Source organism: Gymnodraco acuticeps, unplaced genomic scaffold (assembly GCF_902827175.1).
Source record: "Gymnodraco acuticeps unplaced genomic scaffold, fGymAcu1.1, whole genome shotgun sequence".
In the NCBI taxonomy this organism is placed as follows: Eukaryota; Metazoa; Chordata; class Actinopteri; order Perciformes; family Bathydraconidae; genus Gymnodraco; species Gymnodraco acuticeps.
The window spans coordinates 3,037,978-3,059,202 of NW_022989843.1; the positions used below are offsets into that span (position 1 = coordinate 3,037,978).

Sequence of the window (21,225 nt, forward strand, 5' to 3'; positions counted from 1 at the left end):
CTTTGGAATAACAGTGGAGGTTGCAGAACACACTGTTTTTGTACAGCAGCTAAAGAGAAAGGAGGAAGATGGCAGGCTCTTTCCATCACTCATGGAAGTTATCGACACCTGCCCAAGTGACATATTTCCAAATATGAATTGTCTGCTGAGGGCACTCGTTACTCTACCGATGACCAGTTGCTCTGTGGAGAGACTATTTTCTACAGTCAATCGAATCAAGACAGACAACAGGGCATCGATGGTGACTGGCCGTCTGAATAGTTTATCGCTCCTGTCATTTGAAAGAACTGGCGGAGTCTTTGCAGCATGACGAGATCATCTCAGTGTTCAATACCAAGCCCCGTCGTCTCCTGCAGTGATCATCAAAAAGGTAGGCTAATTCACATTTAACTAATTTGTAATTGTAATGAAGCCTAGCTATTTGGTGCATCAATATAATATAATTGTTTATATTTTTTACTTTTTATTTGGGTGTTATTTGGATTTTTTATCCAGTCATGTGGATGCGGGATAAACCTGAAGCCACCGTTCCAGTCATGTGGATGACAACACCACTGCTATCATCGTAGCGATGAGCAGCCAGTTCCTCTTCATGAAGCGTTTGATATCCATGCCTCGTCGTTGTCTTGTATCCATCAGTTCCATGTTGTTTATCTACTCTTCTCTCCTCCGTCTTCTATACGAAGACGCGCGATGGGGTCTCGCAGCAGACACAAAAGACTGTTGCATTTGCAACAACAGCGCAGCTGCGGTTACAGACTATTGTGTGTGTGTGTGTGTGTGTGTGTGTGTGTGTGTGTGTGTGTGTGTGTGTGTGTGTGTGTGTGTGTGTGTGTGTGTGTGTGTGTGTGCGTGTGCGTGTGTGTGTTCTAGTCGCAGTATCGCAGCTCTGTATGATACCGATTAAAGGATGCCGTCGCTTCGCAGGCTATAGCGACTCCGTGTGTGCGACTGTCAAGGATAAACAACCTGAGGCCGCCGAGCCTGTGTATTCTGTGGCCGCCGAGCCAGTCATGTGGATGTCAGTTTTACACACATTGTGAAGCCGCCGTGCCTATGTTTTTGTTTTCACTGCTAGTTTATGCTTATGTTTAATTAGTGCATTAAAAAAACAAAAAAATCATTAATGAAGTTTGAGCTCAGACCCCATGCTTAATACAATATATATATTTCTCCCCCTGGCCCACCTACATTTCTCCAGGCCCACCCACACAATAATTCCTGGCTACGCCACTGGCGTCCCTCCTCATTCTGCATTTGGGTCCTATTTTTCCCCAACCCTGACAGAATGAACCAACCACATATGGACCCAGCGGATGATCCCTTTGAAGTGGAATTGTATTAATTTACCTACTTGCTGGCTTGCAGCTATGGTGAATGGAGGGGAGTGCAAAGCAAAAGAGGGCTGCCCTGGCAGAGGCGTACCAGAGGGCAACAGAGAAACCAGGGTTAGTAAAGTTCTTACCTGGCTTGATTATGAACTTCCTCCAGACATGCGTTTCCCGGCCTGCTAGCCCCAGGCATGCTAGCCCCCTGCCTGCCACATTTCCCAACATAGCTTCTTTCGAGAACGCCTTTGATGGGTCTCGTCTGGCTTTTGGAGGTCCACAGAGCCTCCAAAAGGCTCCTAAGAGAAGGAGACCCAGGTCCAGGCTACCAGCCCGAGCCCCTGCAGCCATGTTTCCGGCTCCAGCACCGGCCCCTGCAGCCATGTTTCCGGCTCCAGCACCGGCCCCAGCAGCCATGGTTCCGGCTCCAGTACCGGCCCACACAGCCATGGTTCCGGCTCCAGAACCGGCCCACACAGCCATGGTTCCAGCATCAGTTCTGGCTCCAGCAGCCATGGTTCCAGAACCGGCCCGCAAATCCATGGATCCGTGCACCAGTACCTGGCTCACACAGCGAGGGTCCAGGCTTCTGTTCCGTGCCCAACAGCCATGGTTCCGGCTCCAGAACCGGCCCCAGCAGCAATGGTTCCGGCTTCAGTACCGGCCCCAGTAGCCTTGGTCCAGACTCCAGTTTCGGTTCCAGTACTGGCTCTCCGGCCGACGCCAGCTCCCCGTGTCCTGTTGGCTCTCCGGCCGACGCCAGCTCCCCGTGTCCTGTCGGCGTACCGGCCGACGCCAGCTCCCCGTGTCCTGTCGGCATGCTGGCCGACTCCAGCCCCCCGTGTTCTGTCGGCGAACCGACCGTCTCGAGTCTCCTCTCAAATCACCTCTCCAGTTCCCTCTCAAGTTCCCTCTTGAGTCTCCTTTCAAGTCACCTCTCCAGTTCCCTCTCGAGTCCCCTCTTAAGTTCCTTCTCGAGTCCCCTTTCAAGTCCCCTCTCGAGTCCCCTCTCGAGTCCCCTCTCGAGTCCCTACCCTATGTCCTGTGCCGTTGGAGGTTCCGCTGGGGGTCCTGCCAACTCCATGTCCTGTCCCGTTGGGGGTCCCGCCGACTACTCTTCTGCCGGGGGTCCTGCCAACCCTATGTCCTGTGCCGTTGGAGGTCCCGCCGACTACTCTTCTGCCGGGGGTCCTGCCAACCCTATGTCCTGTGCCGTTGGAGATTCCGCTGGAGGTCCTGCCAACTCCATGTCCTGTCCCGTTGGGGTCCCGCCGACTACTCTTCTGCCGGGGGTCCTGCCAACCCTATGTCCTGTGCCGTTGGAGGCCCCGCCGACTACGCTTCTGCCGGGGGTCCTGCCAACCCTATGTCCTGTGCCGTTGGGGGTTCCGCTGAGAGTCCTGCCAACCCCATGTCCTGTTCCGTTGGAGGTCCCGCCGTCACCTGTCTCGCCGGGGGTCCTACCAACTCCTTGTCCTCTTCCGTGGGGGATCCTGCCGACACTGTCCCGCCGGGGGTCCTGCCTACTCCTTGCCCTGTTGCGTTGGTGGTCCAATCGACACCAGCCCTTGCTCCATCCGGGGTCCCATTGACAAAAGCCCATGTCATGTCCAGGATCCCGTCTACGCCTGTCCCACCGGCTCCGGTTCCTGTCCGGCCGACACCGGGTCCTGCCCGGCCTCCGGAGCTGTCCGGTCTTCGCCCTCGAACCCGGCCCCCTGAGAGCCGCGGTCTTCTTCCTCGAGCCCGGCCCCCTGAGTGCCGCGGTCTTCGCCCTCGAGCCCGGCCCCCTGACTCTTCCAGCCGCTGCCTTCGCCCTCATGCTCGGCCTCCTGAGTTTGTCCGCTGTGGTCCTCGCCCCGTCATGAACTCTGCCTTGCCCCCGGGCCGTCCGTCCGAGACCCCCACTATGAACTCTGCCTTGCCCCCAGGCCGTCCGCCCGAGACCCCCTCCATGGACTCTGCCTTGCCTCCGGGCCGTCCGCCCGAGACCCCCTCTATGAACTATGCCTTTCCTGGGCTGTTGATCCAGACCCGTCCTCCGGACCCCCTCCACCCACCCAGTTTGAAATGTTTGACTTTGTGTAGGGACGTCTGGAATCCGTCCCTTGAGGGGGGGGGGGTTATGTCAGGGTTTGAGTTTTTGTGTGTCTAGTTTTGGGGTTATTTTGCTGTTCTGTCCTCCCTGTCGTTAGTTTCCCTGGTGTGTCTGATTGTGTTCACCTGTTGCCCTTATGTTTCTCCTCCCCTGCCCGGCTGTTTCTCGTCTCGTGATTACCCCTCCCTGTATTTAGTCTTGTCTCTTCTTGTGTTCAGTGTTGGTTCATTATTTTGTCGTTCATGTCTCCCTTCCTATGGTCACAGTCCCTTTTTGTTTGGATGCTGCCTTGTTTTTCAACTTTTTGTGAATAAAGCTCGCCTTTTTGTTCCATTTTGAAACCTGCGTCCCTCCTCATTCTGCATTTGGGTCCTATTTTTCCCCAACCCTGACAAATTTCGTCTTCACTGTTTCTGATATATTGAATTCCCCAGCATTTCAACTACGAGACAGGAAATGTAAGAGATATACAGTATAATAGAGGAAATCCTTGATGGCTATCTATCATATCATGGCAGAATTGTGGGACAAGTCAACTGAGATGTCTAAGATAAATATTTCTTGTAAGCCTAACGTTTGCCAGTTAATGGTAATGTTGAATGTCAAATGTCAAAGCCATTTTGCGAGGTTTTCGATACGATTATTCATGAACTCACAGCAAAATAGAGACATAAAACCAGCTAATTATCAGCTTATGGAAAAAGAGTATATAGGTTGGATTGGATTTGGCTGACATGATTTCATATTTGTAAGCAATAGCAGTAATAATAGCAAAGTATGACACCTGAATCCCTTTGTTTAATGTCAGGGTCTAAATGACATCTGTAAATAACTGGAACCCCTCTTGCTTCTACACTTAGCAGTTACTTTTCCTCTGTGAGGCGGCTAAGGCTAACAAGCCCACCAGCCATGTTTCATTAAATAGGCAAATATATGAATGACTCAACCAGCTTGGTTATTACCTTGATATAATTAACTTGGTTGATTAATTTACTAAGCATTAACATTTGATGAGGCCCTTAAATAAATGCAACTATTTGCCTGAATAAAATAAAACAATATAAATAACATTACAAACTTTTTCTAGTTGAGCTTTCCTGCTGCACTGAGGACACTGAAGCCTAACTGCATTGCAGAAGAACAACAATCAAATACTCAGCTTGGCACTTACAGTATATCCTCCTGTCTCAGAGAGCCACATGTGTTTGTGTGTGCCTGTGTGTGGGTGGGTGTGTGCATGTGTGTATGCTCATGTTTTAATGTATGATCCTTGCAGTCTATGATTGTTGAAGGCAGATCTCCTTCTGTGGGTGTCATTGCGTTGCCAGATGACAAAAGCAGCTAAATGTGTGATCAGAGACATAAAGGGAGCCAGGAGAGCAGAGGGTAATTTAATAGAGACGGGTGTTAGTGATTGACAGCTGATAAATTCTCTAAATTGCTTATCAAGCATCAGGGCACTGAGTAATGGAATGAACAATGATGAAACATGACACAGGGCTAACACATACATTGGCACATATTGGTGGTTATGGCTGGGTGAATATGGAAATGACTGTGAGTGTACTTCTCTCACATTCGTGGACACACACAAGGCAGTCATATTAAGAAGGATACTTTTTCAGCTGCTAAAAAAACTGTTCATGTTCTTATAAATGAAGAGTTATCCTGACGTACACACTGTTGCGCCATTCAAAGGAACCACTGAGACCGGTGACTAGCTATCAAGGTAATGTGTACACATGTGTGAGTCTTCCAGTGACAACTGTGGCATGTTGGTTCCAAAGTGTATTTTGTCTAAACAAATGATCTCATATCCTGAAACCTCTTTGAAATGCTCATCATGCACCAGTCTGTCTTTAGTGAGTGATTGCATGTCTGCCCTGCGTTCAATGTGTGCAGATGCCTTATTATCTCAATATTCCTCCTGTACACTAAATACCAAATTGACATTGTCTATCGCATGCAGATAAAAACCAACATGGGAAGGATGTAATAATTAAAGATGTTCAAACCATACATGGTGATTCAGAGTCAGTTGTTGATGTGTCTGAAATACAGAGATTGTTTCGACTTAGACATACTTTATTGTCATTTCAACAAGACAGAGTGTACTATTAAAACGACATGTTGTTGTACTGGCTTACAGGAACAGGACAATATAAAAACTTGCTAAAATTGTACATATAAATAAATAATAGTGACGTGGTGCTGATAAAATTAAAGATAAAGTGTGCATTTAAAATATAAAGACTTACTATACATAAAATAGACATACTATATAGAAAATATGTGCGCTTTACACAGCGTAATATAATCTCTATGTTACTGTTCTACTTAATATTCAGCAGTCTGATGGCATGGGGGAAAAAGCTATTACAGAATCTGACTGTTTTGCTCTTAATGCTGCGGAACCTCTTGCCGGAGGGCAGCAGGGAAGAACAGAGCATGGTGAGGATGAGTGGGGTCTTTAAAAAATGTCTGGGCTTTTGTCAGGGAGCGTTTCTGAGCGGTGTCTCTGATGGGAGGGAGAGAAACTCCGATGATCTTCTGTCCTGACCACTCTCTGCAGACTTCCAGTCTTTGGCGTTGCAGTCTCCCGACCAGATGGAGATGCCGCTGGTCAGCACGCTCTCTATGGTTCCTCTGTAGAACGTGGTGAGGATGGGAGGGGGGAGCTGTGCTCTTCTCAACCTGTGCAGGAAGTGTAGGCGCTGCTGTGCCTTCTTAAATAGTGATGTAGTGTGAGTGGACCAGGTCAGACTGCTTGTGATATGCACCCCCAGGAACTTGGTGCTGTCTGTAGTCTTCACTGCTGTGCCGTTGATGTGGAGTGGTGGGTGACAGTGCTTTTTTTTCCTGAAGTCGACAATGATCTCTTTTGTTTTATCGACATTCAGGATCAGGTTGTTGGTGTTGCACCAGTCCCTGATGAGTCCCACCACTGTCGTATCGTCCGCGTACTTTATGATGTGGTTGGTACTGAACCTGGAGCAGCAGTCGTGGGTCATCAGGGTGAAAAGCAGTGGACTCAGAACGCAGCCCTGCGGGGAGCCGGTGTTTAAGATGATGGTGCTGGAGGTGTTGTTACCGACCCGAACATACTGGGGTCTCTCTATTTGGAAATCCAGCAGCCAGTTACACAGGGGTCTGTTGAGTCCCAGGGGTCCCAGTTTGTTTACCAGATGCTGGGGGATGATTGTGATGAACGCTGAGCTGAAATCCAGGAACAGCATTCGCACATGGGTGTTCTTCTCCTCCAAATGGGCCAGGCTCACATGGAGCGCAGAGGAGATAGCGTCCTCTGTAGAGCGGTTAGGGCGGTAAGCAAACTGGAACAGGTCAAGTGTGGGGGGAAGTATGGAGATTATATGGTTCTTTACCAGCCTCTCAAAACACTTCATCATGATGGGGGTGAGTGCCACAGGCCGGTAATCATTCAGGCAGGTCACTGAGGATTTCTTTGGCACAGGTACAATGGCTGCTGTCTTAAAACATGATGGAACAATGGCCTGGTCCAGCGAGGTGTTGAAGATGTCTGTGAGAACATGGGCCAGCTGGTCCGCACAGTCCCTGAGCACCCGTCCTGGTAAACTGTCGGGGCCTGCTGCCTTCCCGGGGGTTGACTTTCCTCAGGGCCCTCCGAACTTCAGCTGTGTCAAGGCGAAGTCTTTGTTCCCCCTGCTTGGGGACAGCTTTCATTGCAGTGGTGTTTATTAAGTGCCTCAAAGCGACCAAAGTGATTATTGAGGTTGTTGAGAAATATAGTATCATTGTCACAGGGTGGTGGAGCAGCCTTGTATCCAGTGATAGACTCAATGCCCTGCCACATGCGTCTGCTATCCATGGGGTCATGGAAGAAACTCTGGATTTGTTGGCTATGGGCGAGCTTTGCATCTCTGATGGCATGGTCCAGGTTGGCTCTTGCTGTTCTAAGAGCTGCCACGTCAGCAGATCTGTAAGCCAAGTTTTGTGCTTTCAGCAGAGCACGAACCTCCATATTCATCCAGGGTTTCTCATTGGCATGTGTGGTGATGTTCTTGAGGACAGAGACGTCTTCCATGCACTTTTGGATGAATGCAGATACAGTCACGGGCGGCATACTCCATTAATCTGTTGGTTGACAGTTCCGGCCTCTTTAGAGACAACACTAAAAACGTATGACATGTTTGCATTTATAATAAATGTGTTATTTAATTCATAATAACCGATAAGTGTATAGGACTTGATTTACAATCATCAATTCCCATAGGATTGGGCTGTCATGCGATGAAGGGCTGAGAGTATGCTGCAGCTTTTCACCGCTTCTCATCGCTATCAGAGCTACTCCTCTCTTCCCACGTTACAGAAAAGAAGAGGAATAAAGTGTTAATGAGGAAAAGTCAAAACAGAGGCCATATAGATATGAATGTTAGCTACACCATAACCAAAAAAGTAATTCTGCTGTTAATTGAGTGGCCCTGTCATAAGTGATGTAGCCCAAACTAACATTGTCACCTATTAAAGCTGAAGGCATTGTTACGCTCCTCGTAAAGAGACTCAAAACTTGAACCCGCTATGCAAGAACACTTGGGACGGAGACTTAGGTGAAGTGTCAAAAAGACTGGATTTATTCAAGTCCTCAAAAAACAGGCAGGAGACAAAGCAAACTCTCAACAGAGTGGGAAGAACGTGGAGCAGGGCTGAGACGGAGGTTGGGCTGGACGGAATGGAATATGGAGTTTCTGGAACAGGCACAAAACAGAACAGGATTAGTATATGAAAAATCCAACTGGAAGAGTATACAAAAAGACTAGCAATTCTAGTCAGCCGGAACTGGAGTTTACCACTGTGAGTATACGAAGAACTGGCGAAGTCTGATGATCGAACCGGAGTTTTAAGCAGCAGCAGGTGAGTAGTGGTAATCAGTGATGATGAGAAACAGGAGCGGAGGTGAGTTGGCGGGAAACGGAAAGTAGGTCAACCACGCCCAGCCAGGAAGACAGACAAACAGAAAAAAGGAGAAGGAGATACTGTAATTCTACACAGGCATGCTCATCCAGTACAAAGCATGAATGTCATGTTCATTCAAAATGTCGGACTTGATATATTTACTTGATGTTTAACACGAAAGATTAATTAGGGAGATGTACTCAACACTTTTTAAGGATTGTCTGCCTGTTTAGCTTCTGTTAACGTGTTATGGTTTTCTGGCTCACAGTCATCAACTAATCAACCTTGATTTCATCAGCAACAAGGAGATGTTTTTGGCTAAATAGCTTTGAACGTAAGGCTTAGTTTATTCTGCACGCCCACCACCAATTAGCAGGGAGACAAAGTTAACAAACTAGATGAGGGGCCAGATATTTTCCTTGAGGCTTCGTAGAGATAAAAAAAGACCTTGAAAGAAAATAATTGTACTTAGCTCGTGTGTGGGCAGTGACATGACTCCAAAAACATGTAAATGTAGGTCTGCACCTCTTGGATATGTAAATAGGCAAATTATTGCATTCCAAATAACAACTTTATAAGTTGAGAACATTTCATTTGTTTCTGCCTGTTCCTCTGCTGCCAAAGAGCATAACATGAATTCAGATTTAATACAGGAATCAAACAACTATTTCAAAAACAAGGAGACCCATCAACTTATAGTGTTTTTGTTCATTAAGATGCCCTGCAGAGAAAACACTTGTGCAGCAACTTCTCCCCCTAAGCCTTTTACTGAGCTAATAAGTGATGCCAGTATTGTTTTTTTATTGCACGGAGGAAGAGAGAAATTATTTTTGGATGTTTTTGGCTCTTGCTTTTACTGATTAACGTGCCTTGGGAGCACTAATCAGCAATACATTTATGCACCTACAATGGAAAAAATTCTTCCCCTGATGTCTTAGAAACAAGTGTCTTCTTATAAAGTGTGACAATGAGAGATATGAATGCTTGATGTTTTGTGCACACCACTTAATTTCCCCATTTGTTAAGCAGATTTAGTAACATGTAAACTACAGCCCTACATTATGCATCATCACAGGGGATATTTAGGAGTACCATTCAGTCAAATTCATTCTATTGCATTTTATTGGCAGATATACTCCTAGCACTTTTGTTTTTCATTGTCTTAGCTATAAAACTTCTGCACTCACTGCCTGTGAGTCTCTTATCTATCTGGCTCTAGTTTTCTTTTAGCCCCTACTTTAGACAGGCTATAGTTTATCTGGTTTTCCTGATGACCTGCCCTGTTTAAACAATGCAGCCAAGTCACAGGGGTTACCATTGTGAAACTCAAACAAGAGAGTGGCTTAACTCCACAATGGGCTCAAATACAAGATCCTCTTTTCTGGCTTCAGTCAGACTAACACTTGATCCTTAAGGCTTTTAAAGTTAGGGTGGAACCTGAAAGAGACCACATTGATTTTTTTTTCATTTCAAACCTTTATTTAGACAGATAGGTCCCTTGAGATCACGGATCTCTTTTACAAGGGAGATCTGCATCAATTTAGTTCCACATGAAACATAAAAACAAACAATAGAGGACATCATATTTACATATTCACCAACACTTACAAACACCCATAGTGTCAGAAAGCATCTCGTGCAGACGTGCCTTAAAAACATTCAGAGAAATAAAATTGCTCAAATTCAATTTGGACTGTAGGCTGTTCCAAGCAAGTGGAGCTGCGCACATAAAAGCTGTCTTACCTAAGACAGTCCTTACTCTTGGTACATCTAACAAGACTACATCCTGTGATGTAGACAATCCTCAGACAATAGCTGCTTGCAACTTTCTGCTTTACCAGAGAACAGATGTAATACGGGAGTTTGCCCAACATAGCTTTATAAATAAAAGTGTACCAGTGACTGAGCCTCCGTACAGAGAGTGATGGTAAACCTGCCTTGGTATAAGACTTGATAAGACAAGCTTTTGGGGCAAACCACTGCAAATTGTAGGAAACAGATTCCTTCATAAAATGCATTAATGGTCATAACAACATTTATCTCAATGTATTGTCACACTTAGTGCTTCCATTGTCCAAAGCTCCTTTACACATTGTCTAGGATATTAATACACAATTATATTATTAATTTGTAATGATTCTAGTTCTATTAACAAAAGTAAAACCTGTAACCTTAAGGTTGTGTTCCAATTACATATGTACTTTACAAGTTATAAACCTGAACATATTTTTCTATTTGACTGTTTTAGCAGTTGTATGCAACTTATTAAAGCATCATGCCATTGTGTACTTAATTAAAATGACAAAAGGCACCTTCCAAAAGCAATAGAATAAATGTTAATATTTGTAAGAATTAATAAATGTATATGGCCTGATTGCTAATGCAGAATTGTTATGGTAATGACCAACTTTAAAAATGTTTTATTGCAGAAGCATTTTTCTCATTTAAAAAATGTTATTTGTTGGCGAAATTAATTTTTGTTATAATTAAAAACAAAACAAAATCCTGACTCCAGGTTCACGGAAAATGTTAAATGTTCTGAATATAGTCTAAGGTTGAAACTGAAGAAAAGGCTGTAAGTGGACCTTGAATTGGAATTGTTAAGTCCAACAATTGTTGTTAAGGTCAAGATTAATCATCAAGGCTTCGGCGCTTGTTTTTGTATTTAAACTGAGGATATTAAATGGTGATATTATTAAAAGTGCTCTCTATTCGACCTTGCCCCTTGCTGAATGAGTTGACCAGAGGCTGCAGTAGGACCAGAGGTGGGGGGCGGACTGGCCATTGGGAATACCGGGAGTTTCCCCGGTGGGCCGGTGCTGTGTGTGGGCTGGAGGGCCAAAAATGAATAAATAAAAGTTTATAAAAAAAAGAAGAAGAACGTGTTGCCCACATTCTGTTCCTGAGTTTAGGCTAGTTAGCTAGCAGGTTTATTGTTTTGGGTGCAGTCACTTTTGCCTCCACTTGCTGTTCATATAAATGTTGAAAGAAAAAGTTAATCTGTTTACAGTTCTGTTTTATATGGGTGTTGAAGAAGAAGAAGAAGAAGAAGAAGAAGAAGAAGAAGAAGAAGAAGAAGAAGAAGAAGAAGAAGAAGAAGAAGAAGAAGAAGAAGAAGAAGAAGAAGAAGAAGAAGAAGAAGAAGAAGAAGAAGAAGAAGAAGAAGAAGAAGAAGAAGAAGAAGAAGAAGAGGGAGGGATGAAACCCTCTTTAATGGTCACACATGCAGAGCACACAGCACACACAGTGAAATGTATTCTCTGCTTTTAACCCATCCTAGTACCAGGAGTCTAGTACTAGGAACAGTGGGCAGCTATTGTACAGCGCCCGCGGAGCAATGGGAGTGAGGGGGGAAGGGGATGTCTGGTGCCTTGCTCAAGGGCACCACGGCAGGAGGTGAACTGGGACCTCTCCAAGTAGAAGTCCACACTCCAAATAGGTCTGGTCGGGGACTTGAACCGGCGACCCTACGGCTCACAGTCCAAGCCCCTACTGACTGCCATAGATTTAGTCCCTAATTTTGCTCTCAAAATGGACCAGATTGATGCATTTAGCTTCCTACGCCCATGTTTTATTCCATGTGTCAAGTCAGGCAAATTGGGTCAAAATGTTATTGCATCAATGATCTGTTAACATTAAAATCACTAAATATATGCCGTAACTATTTTGCTCTAGGCAACTCAAGGGCTCAGGTAATGTGATTACTATATGAATAATTGTCCAAAATAACATAAAATGCATAGGGTTTTTTGTTAAGTAACATACTTTCGTCGCCGGCCGGCCGATACATGCCGCGCATTAAGTGGGCCTGTCTGTCAATTAATCCCCGGGCCACTTTATCCCCCCAGTCCGCCCCTGGGAGAAGTACTCAGATTGTGTACTTTAGTTAAGGTAGAAGTACCACAGGAATACTCTGCTACTAGTAAAAGTACAAAAGTAATAGCATCAAAATATACTTGAAGTACCCAAAAGTAAAAGTACTCATTATGCAAATGAGTGAATTTCAGAATAACAAATATCATATGTTTTGAGTATAATTATTGATGCATTAAAGTGTTGTCAAAGCTGGTAAAGGTGCAGATAGTTTTAATTACTTTGTATACTGCAGGTTAGTTTGTGAATGTTACTTAATTAAGTCTTATTTAAGTGTTGATTATACTGTATTTCACATCATTAATCCAAATCTGCAAAGTAACTAAAGGTACAGAATGAATATTCTATTATATATATTCTATATTCTATTCTATTCTATATAATATTCGATTTACCTCTGAATTGTAGAGGAGTAGAAGTACAAAGTAGCATAAAATGGAAATACTCAAGGAAAGTACAAGTATCTCAAAACTACTAGTAGGACCAATGTTTCTGTAAGATCACACCATGCAAGAATAAATATAAAAATCCATAACGTATTGTGTAATGTTGTTTTAAATAACATAAAATACAAGAAATCTCTGATAATATAACGTATTTAAACTTCAGATCTTGCAAATCAGCACGATGACAGGTCACTTCCGGTGGCGGTAACCACCTTTGTTTAGTTTAGGAGAACAAGACAAACCAAACGATTTAATTGCAGCGGCGGACGGAATATTTTACCCTAATAGGATTCTCGAAACATCTTCAAAACTGCGGTAAGTGTTGTTAAACGAGTGTCTAGAAGTCACATAACATACTGTAATCGCAAACACACGGCTGGTAGTGAGCTATCAGGTGCATCACAGGTGCCATGGAGGCAGCAGGAAGCGCACCATAAGAGTCGACAGGTAAACGGACTATACGGATATTTTCCTTTCAGGACATTTTATATTTCCCCCTAAGCTAATTCACTTGGTGGGTAGGATGGTCTGCGGTCTGTAACTGTGAGGGTAAAATGCTCCATGGGTTTTTGTGTGTGATTTGAACTGCTGCGCTCGCATGTTAAATAACATGCCTAATCGTTAGCTTTGTTCAACAGTAGAGTTCAATATTAGCTCCATGCTTTTGACTAAGAGGCATGCTGTCACAACAGTCTCTAAAGTTATATGACTTTTTCACGTTTATTCATTACATCTCATGCCGTTTGTGTCTTGAACAAATATGCCTTTGCTAAATTTCTAAACTAGCATAATAGCACGTTATACAAATGGTGGTACGGTTATCAGCTAGCTAGCATGTCCCTCACACGTGTTTCTGTACACTGAGGTTATATCAGCGTTTTAGCTATGCAAATAGTGGCAAGGCTCAGTTGGTGGGCATACATTAAACCTTAATGTATTTACAAGATGTTTTCAATAATTTTAAAAAGTCTTACCTGCTTTGCAGCTTTTACACTTATTGGTTAGGAAGGGGGAAAACTGGTCAGTAGCCTACATCTTTATGCTTGTAGTCGACAATGGAGACTAATGTTGGAACTCTAAATTCTTGTTTCTCACCCTGCACTGCGAATATATGTCAGTTTCAATTTAGACAGTTCTTTGTTAATTTGAAACAAAAAACAAAATGAAAACATTAATGTTGCCTCAAGATACATTAGTTACAACACTATTTCAGGAACCAAAAAGCACAATAACTGTCTACCCTTAGTGGAATGCAGCTTTTATTATTGTTATTATTAAGAGTGTTATTATTTCTCACATTGTTTATTATTGTTTGCCTGTACACAGTCTGTGAAAAGGGAACCTTATTCAGTTAAAAGGAAGTATACATGCTTTTCCTTAGACCTGTATTCTCCAGAGTTACTATTCATGAACATATCTTGCTTATGTCAAAAAGAAGCACTACAGCAGAAAACCATTTTTTGGAGCTACTCCAATGACAATATAATTGAGAACATCCATGATGGAAAATGAGTACCATCACCGTTTCAGAATTTTTACATTGACTATTGAAGTTTCTGGTAATGGTGACATCCCTATCCAGTATAACACATTAGCTTTCAACCTATCATGTTAGAGGTTATGCAGCTTTCTTTCTTTTTAAAGCAAATAATGTCTTAAGGGAATTTCCTAATTTTGATAAGATGACATCAAAAAGCAAGCAGATAACACAAACGTTATCAGTCACAGCTTTGCAACTGATCTGTCTAATCTCTTTGACTGTGGAGTAAAGATGAAAGTGAGTCTGAAGACATTGAACCGCAATCACTTCCATGTGCTAGCAGCCGCGACGGCATGTCTGGTAATGTTTTCACATTGTGAGTCTGTGTGTGTGTTATTATGGCAGAATGTGCTTCTGGAGAACGGCAACTACCACATAGGCAATTTTGAGCACTTTGCCAGGTGTTTATGTCCCTCTGTCTGTGGAGAAGTTTTGCCAAAGTGAAAGCGTCACAACTGTGTTAAATCGCAGTTACACAACTTTACTGGTGTGTAGTCAATTCCTGCGTTTTGGCTGGTGTAATCTTATCGTAAAATTATCTCTTAATTTCAATGTATGGAAGCTAGTGCAGGCTGCCCGATTTGGGAAAATATATATATATTAGGGATGCACGATAATTATCGGCCCGATAATTATCGGCCCGATATTAGGAATTATGACGTCATCCCGATAAACCCGATACCAGTATTAATAGCCCCGATAATATACAATATATTTTTTGGGTAAAAAAAATACTGCGGTGTGGGTGGATTGGGATGAGGGGCGCTTGTTTTTCACTCGGCTCCTCACGTTTTGCCAGTACTGTGGTATTAGTGGTTTAGGAAGAGGGGAGTTTTTCACAAATCCAGCGCTCCCTAACTCATGCCTGGTTGTGACGTAAATGGTGTGCGGCCGTGAAGCCAGGACAGTAAACAAACATGTCGTCGGTGGTATGGGCGTTGGAGCTATGTGCAACTCAAGGCATATGCTCGAACCGGAGCTGCCTGGACGCTGCAATCATGTTGCGCACTATCCCTGCTGAGTGTGCTGACTTTTCGTACAATGTCCCACTGTCTGGCTTCCTGCATAAAGTCAAGTGCTCGGCGCAGTTGTGGCGAAATGTCGCTCCTCTGTTTTCATTTAAACAGCTCCGTATATCCGTTAGCTGTCTAAGGTCTCTCTCTCGCTCGCTCGGGCCACACATACACAAACCCTCCCGGTCCTCCAGATGGCCAGTCGGTGCCTGCCGGTGAGTGTGGAAGTGTGGTCTGCCACAAGCGGGCGACAGGAGCGGGGCTGTCAGCATCAGCTTGTAGATGGTATTTTAAACTCGATGCGCTACTACGGGGCGGCCGAGGAAAAAAAATACACATGCGTTAATCGCGTTAAAATAATTAGTGGCGTACATTTTTTTTTATTATCGGTATCGGTCTTGAGAAGCAGGAAGTTATCGGTATCGGTTTCAAAAAACCAATATCGTGCATCCCTAATATATATATATATATTTTTTTTTTGAAGTATTGATCATTTTTGTTTCGTTCACTTATTGACATTACATTCTTAAAGGATCATGATGTGGTTTGCTTTTTGTAACAAAAAGATTATTGCCTTTTTTAGGGGTGCACCGAATGGGAAATTCTTGGCCGAAACCGATACCGAAAATAGGAAACAGTTGGCCGAAAACCGAATGCCGAAAGGCCGAAAATGATTAATAGAAATATATATATATATAATGTATACATTTTTTACCAATGTTGTTCAGCTACCTGATTATGGAAATAGACATGATTATGGCAAAACTTCACTTAAATAATAATCACTATTATGGGTCCATAAAACATTTATTCAGCACTTTTGAATGCATACAGTACATTTATATATGTCATGTATTATTGCTAAAAAACATGATATCGCAGTCTTAGTGTCGCCAACTCGTTTCTAATATGCAAAGACAACAAATGCGTCTATGATGTATTTTCGATCAGACGAGATCTCTCCCCCGTCTGTGTGCGAGGGGGCGGGGCAGTTTACACACACGCAGCTGCTACATGCAGCGGAGCACACTGCGGAGATGGCGGAGAGAACGCGCTCCGAGGTGTGGTTAAACTTTACCCGTCTCGATGTGGAGAATACTTGTTACCATAAGTGCAATAAGAGTTTAGCATGTAAGCACGAGCAATTTGTCTAAACATTTAGCAAAAGTGCACCGCATGCAGACGGAGGAATGTACCGGGTTCGACCGTCTTTCTAGCAGCTCTGTAGCTCCATCACGAGTAACGTTTCCACGTCAGGTGTTATGTATGCTAGCAGCAACACACGGAGTTAACTACATGATACAAACATGGGTTAATGATTAGAGGAAACTGAGTTATTTAGTTTGTTAAAATTTCAGCTATTCTGTTTACAGTCTGTCATCAGATTATTTAATACGATTTGTTAAAGGCTCAGGGCAATCTCGATGACAAAGGTCAATGTTCCCCCCCTGTGAGCTAGCCGCGAGCATGGTCGCCGCGTCTTTATTACGTCATCACAACAACACGTTAGGTTACCAACGTAAGCCTGTTCTGGCATTTGGTGATATTTTTTCGGTGCAAAAACCCTTTCGGCCGAAAGGGCCTTTTTAACCATTTTCGGCCGATAATTTTCGGTGGCCGAATATTCGGTGCATCCCTAGCCTTTTAATAGTATTGCTCTTTCTGCAATTGGGATACCGCACTGGTCAATTTTGTGATTTCATGACATTTCGATTAATTGTTGGCTTTATTAACTTGTGGCCACGAGGGATGTGCATCTCCATCACTGAGGACGATGCCATGCGCATCTCGATACGTTGCCACGATACATTTGAAACACCAGGCGATACGATACAATTCACCCCTGTTGCGATACAGTTCGATACGATTTGATTCAACATTATGTAGGGATGCACGATATTGTTTTTTTGAAACTGATACCGATAACTTCCTGCTTCTCAAGACCGATACCGATAACCGATAATAATATAATATATATATATATCAAATGTACCTGTAGTTTTTGCACACCTGGTGGTAAAAAAAAGACTAGTAGTGAGCAAATTATATGAGCATTACTACTATGAACAAAACAAAGCCAAGAACAGTTTTGACTAGGGAAGCACGATAATTATCGGCCCGATAATTATCGGTCCGATATTAGGAATTATGACGTCATCCCGATAAACCCGATACCAGTATTAATAGCCCCAATAATATACAATATATTTTTTGGGTAAAAAAAAAGAAAAAAATACTGCGGTGTGGGTGGATTGGGATGAGGGGCGCTTGTTTTTCACTCGGCTCCTCCCGTTTTTGCCAGTACTGTGGTTTAGGAAGAGGGGAGTTCTTCACAAATCCACCGCTCCCTAACTCATGCCTGGCTGTGACGTAAATGGTGTGCGGCCGTGAAGCCAGGACAGTAAACAAACATGTCGTCGGTGGTATGGGCGTTGGAGCTATGTGCAACTCAAGGCATATGCTCGAACCGGAGCTGCCTGTACGCTGCAATCATGTTGCGCACTATCCCTGCTGAGTGTGCTGACTTTTCGTACAATGTCCCACTGTCTGGCTTCCTGCATAAAGTCAAGTGCTCGGCGCAGTTGTGGCGAAATGTCGCTCCTCTGTTTTCATTTAAACAGCTCCTTATATCCGTTAGCGCAGCTAGCTAGCACCAGATGCTAACAACAACAATGCACGTAAGGTCTCTCGCTCGCTCGGGCCACACATACACACACCCCCTCCCGGTCCTCCAGATGGCCAGTCGGTGCCTTTATATATACAGTCTATGGTCGGTGGCTGCCGGTGAGCGTGGAAGTGTGGTCTGCCACAAGCGGGCGGCAGGAGCGGGGCTGTCAGCATCAGCTTGTAGATGGTATTTTAAACTCGATGCGCTCTGAAACTACGGGGCGGCCAAGGAAAAAAAATACACATGCGTTAATCGCATTAAAATAATTAGTGGCGTACAATTTTTTTTTATTATCGGTCTTGAGAAGCAGGAAGTTATCGGTATCGGTTTCAAAAAACCAATATCGTGCATCCCTACTAACATGGCAACATAAGGATATTTGGCGTTTGTAATAGCTTTGGCTCGGTCTGAACTTTTACATCCTTGTATGTAACTGCGAAACCAAAATGTTCCCAAACCGGAGACTTCAATGATGCTGGAGGATTTTCGAGCTCAACTTTATCTGCGTTCGCCATTTCGCCAGTTCGTCAAATTACTGACTAAATTTGAACGCATACCTGTGACCAGCTCTCATAGTATGCCTCTCGTCCAATTAAATGACTTGGTCACTCTATGACGCGTTGAACCCAATGTGAGCAAATTACTCTGAATGCTGCGACGCAGCACCTGAGATTACTTCCAAAAAGTTGTACACGTTCTCAATTGTTTACGTTTAACGTTACATTCGTTCGGTACACACGTGTACCGAACCGAAGGGCCCATACCGAATATTTTCGCTACGTATACCGTTACATAGGGATGCATATCGTTGACTTTTTTACGATACCGATACCACTGAACGATACCGATACATATCGTGATACTTTGAAAATGTATCATCCCTAGGGGTGTAACGGTTCACAAACATTTCGGTTCGGTATGTACCTCGGTTTTTAGGTCACGGTTCGGTTCGGTACGTTTTCGGTACAGCAGAAAAATCACAAAACATAACATATTTAAAAAAAATTATTATTAAACTGTGAATAATGTATTCACTCAAATAAATACAAAATATAATAAAATAAACATTAAGGTGCAGCATTTCGATGAACTGAAATAATCTGTATTTGAACTTTACTGTACTAGTACTCACAAAACATAAACTATTAGTTTTGGGTTTTTAATTTTTTATTAAACTGTGAATATTCACTCAAATAAATATAAAATATAATAAAATAAACATTAAGGTGCAGCTTTTCGATGAACTGAAATAATCTGTATCTGAACTGAACTAGTACCTGAGCAGCCAGTTTGACATTAGGACTTGCTTGTCATTGTATTTTCATGTTTTTTTAAAAGAAAGATGAACTTGTCCACATTGCTTGCTGAAAGGGCAGATCTGCTGGCACTAACAATGTCTCCTGCTGTGGAGAAAACCCTCGCTAGGGACAGAGGCAGATACAGCCAGGTAGCGCTTTGCTAACATGGCAACATAAGGATATTTGGCGTTTGTAATAGCTTTGGCTTGGTCTGAACTTTTTGCGAGTGGTGGAGGCTTAAATGCTAGCGGGAGTTGGGTTTGCACTTCAGTCTTTTGGTACCGGTGATATTCACGTTCGGGTGATGCCTTTTCAAGAGTGTGCAAGTTTGATGTATTGCCAGCCGCGTAACCAATTTTAGTTGAACAATGCCGACAAACAGCTTTGGTTCGGTCCACCTGTCTTTGTCCGTCATCCTTGTTCGTAAGTGCGAAACCAAAATGTTCCCAAACCGGAGACTTCAATGATGCTGGAGGATTTCCGAGCTCAACTTTATCTGCGTTCGCCATTTAGACAGTTCCTCAAATTACTGACTACATTTGAACGCATCCCTCTGACCAGCTCGTCGAATGAAATGACTTGCTCGCTCTATGACGCGTTGAACACACAGTCTATGGTTGAACACAATGGGAGCAAATTACTCTGAATGCTGCGACGCAGCACCTGAGATTACTTCCAAGAAGTTGTTCACGTTCTCAATTTTTTACGTTTAACGTTATATTCGTTCGGTACACTTCGGTACACACGTGTACCGAACCGAAGGGCCCGTACCGAATAATTTCGGTACGGGTACGTGTACCGTTACACCCCTAATCATCCCACAATTACTCCCATGAAGCGCTTTACGATATAGTTAACATGTCAAATGAATATTAAATTCAATTGTGGGACTTCTTGGACCTTTTAGTACTGAACAAACAATGAAAAATACATAACAAATATGAAGAAAACCGATTATGGAATATCTTTTATAACACCCGCCATCAGGTGTGCCAAGTGAATAGCACATCTTGTCAATGCAAACAGACCGTTATAATTAATGTTAAACCTGAGATTCGACTAGAGAACAAATACATAATAGAATAAAGGTCATGAGATTTCGGCATTGCACAAACAAACAAATCTCATCTTTAAAATCAACATTTGCCTTCACTGGTGAGAAATCAAATCCCATCACAGTTCATTTGTGGGACTTTTACCTTTCTATTATTGAACAAACAATGAAAAATACATAAAATATGAAGAAAAACGATTATGCAATCTAATTTATAACAATTTATAACACCCGCCATCACAGGCCATGGACTCACTTTTCAAATACAATTTTTTTTAATTTAAAGTATCGAAATCGGATCTGATTTCGGTACGGTATACCATAGCCACCAGTAACTGGTATTTCGGTGATACCGGTATGCATCCCTACTAGGGGTGTAACGGTACACGTACCCGTACCTAAATTATTCGGTACGGGCCCTTCGGTTCGGTACAGGTGTGTACCGAAGTGTACCGAACGAATATAACGTTAAACGTAAAAAATTGAGAACGTGAACAACTTTTTGGAAGTAATCTCAGGTGCTGCGTCGCAGCATTCAGAGTAATTTGGTCACATTGGGTTCAACGCGTCATAGAGCGAGCAAGTCATTTCATTGGATGAGAGGCATACTATGAGAGCTGGTCAGAGGGATGCGTTCAAATGTAGTCAGTAATTTGAGGAACTATCGAAAATTAATGGCGAACGCAGATAAAGTTGAGCTCGAAAATCCTCCAGCATCATTGAAGTCTCCGGTTTGGGAACATTTTGGTTTCGTAGTTACGTACAAGGATGAAGGACAAAGACAGGTGGACCGAACCAAAGCTGTTTGTCGGCATTGTTCAACTAAAATTAGTTACGCGGCTGGCAATACATCAAACTTGCACACTCTTGAAAAGGCATCACCCGAACGTGAATATCACCGGTACCAAAAGAAAAAAGACTGAAGTGCAAACCCAACTCCCGCTAGCATGTAAGCCTCCACCACTCGCAAAAAGT

At 43.4% G+C, this 21,225-nt stretch overlaps 1 protein-coding gene across 3 annotated transcripts in view; it reads left to right on the forward strand.

Annotated features, from left to right (window-relative positions):
* Positions 1 to 64: 64 nt before the first annotated feature.
* Positions 65 to 21,225, forward strand: part of gpat2 (glycerol-3-phosphate acyltransferase 2, mitochondrial) — a 253,000-nt gene continuing 231,839 nt past the window's right edge. The window contains exon 1 of one of the 3 annotated variants that reach the window (XM_034238034.1): positions 65 to 370. The gene's annotated coding sequence lies outside the window, so the exon portion shown is untranslated. Of the gene's footprint in view, positions 371 to 12,867; positions 12,993 to 13,073; positions 13,125 to 21,225 lie in introns of those variants that run through there. The other 2 variants (XM_034238019.1, XM_034238027.1) reach the window with 2 other exon arrangements.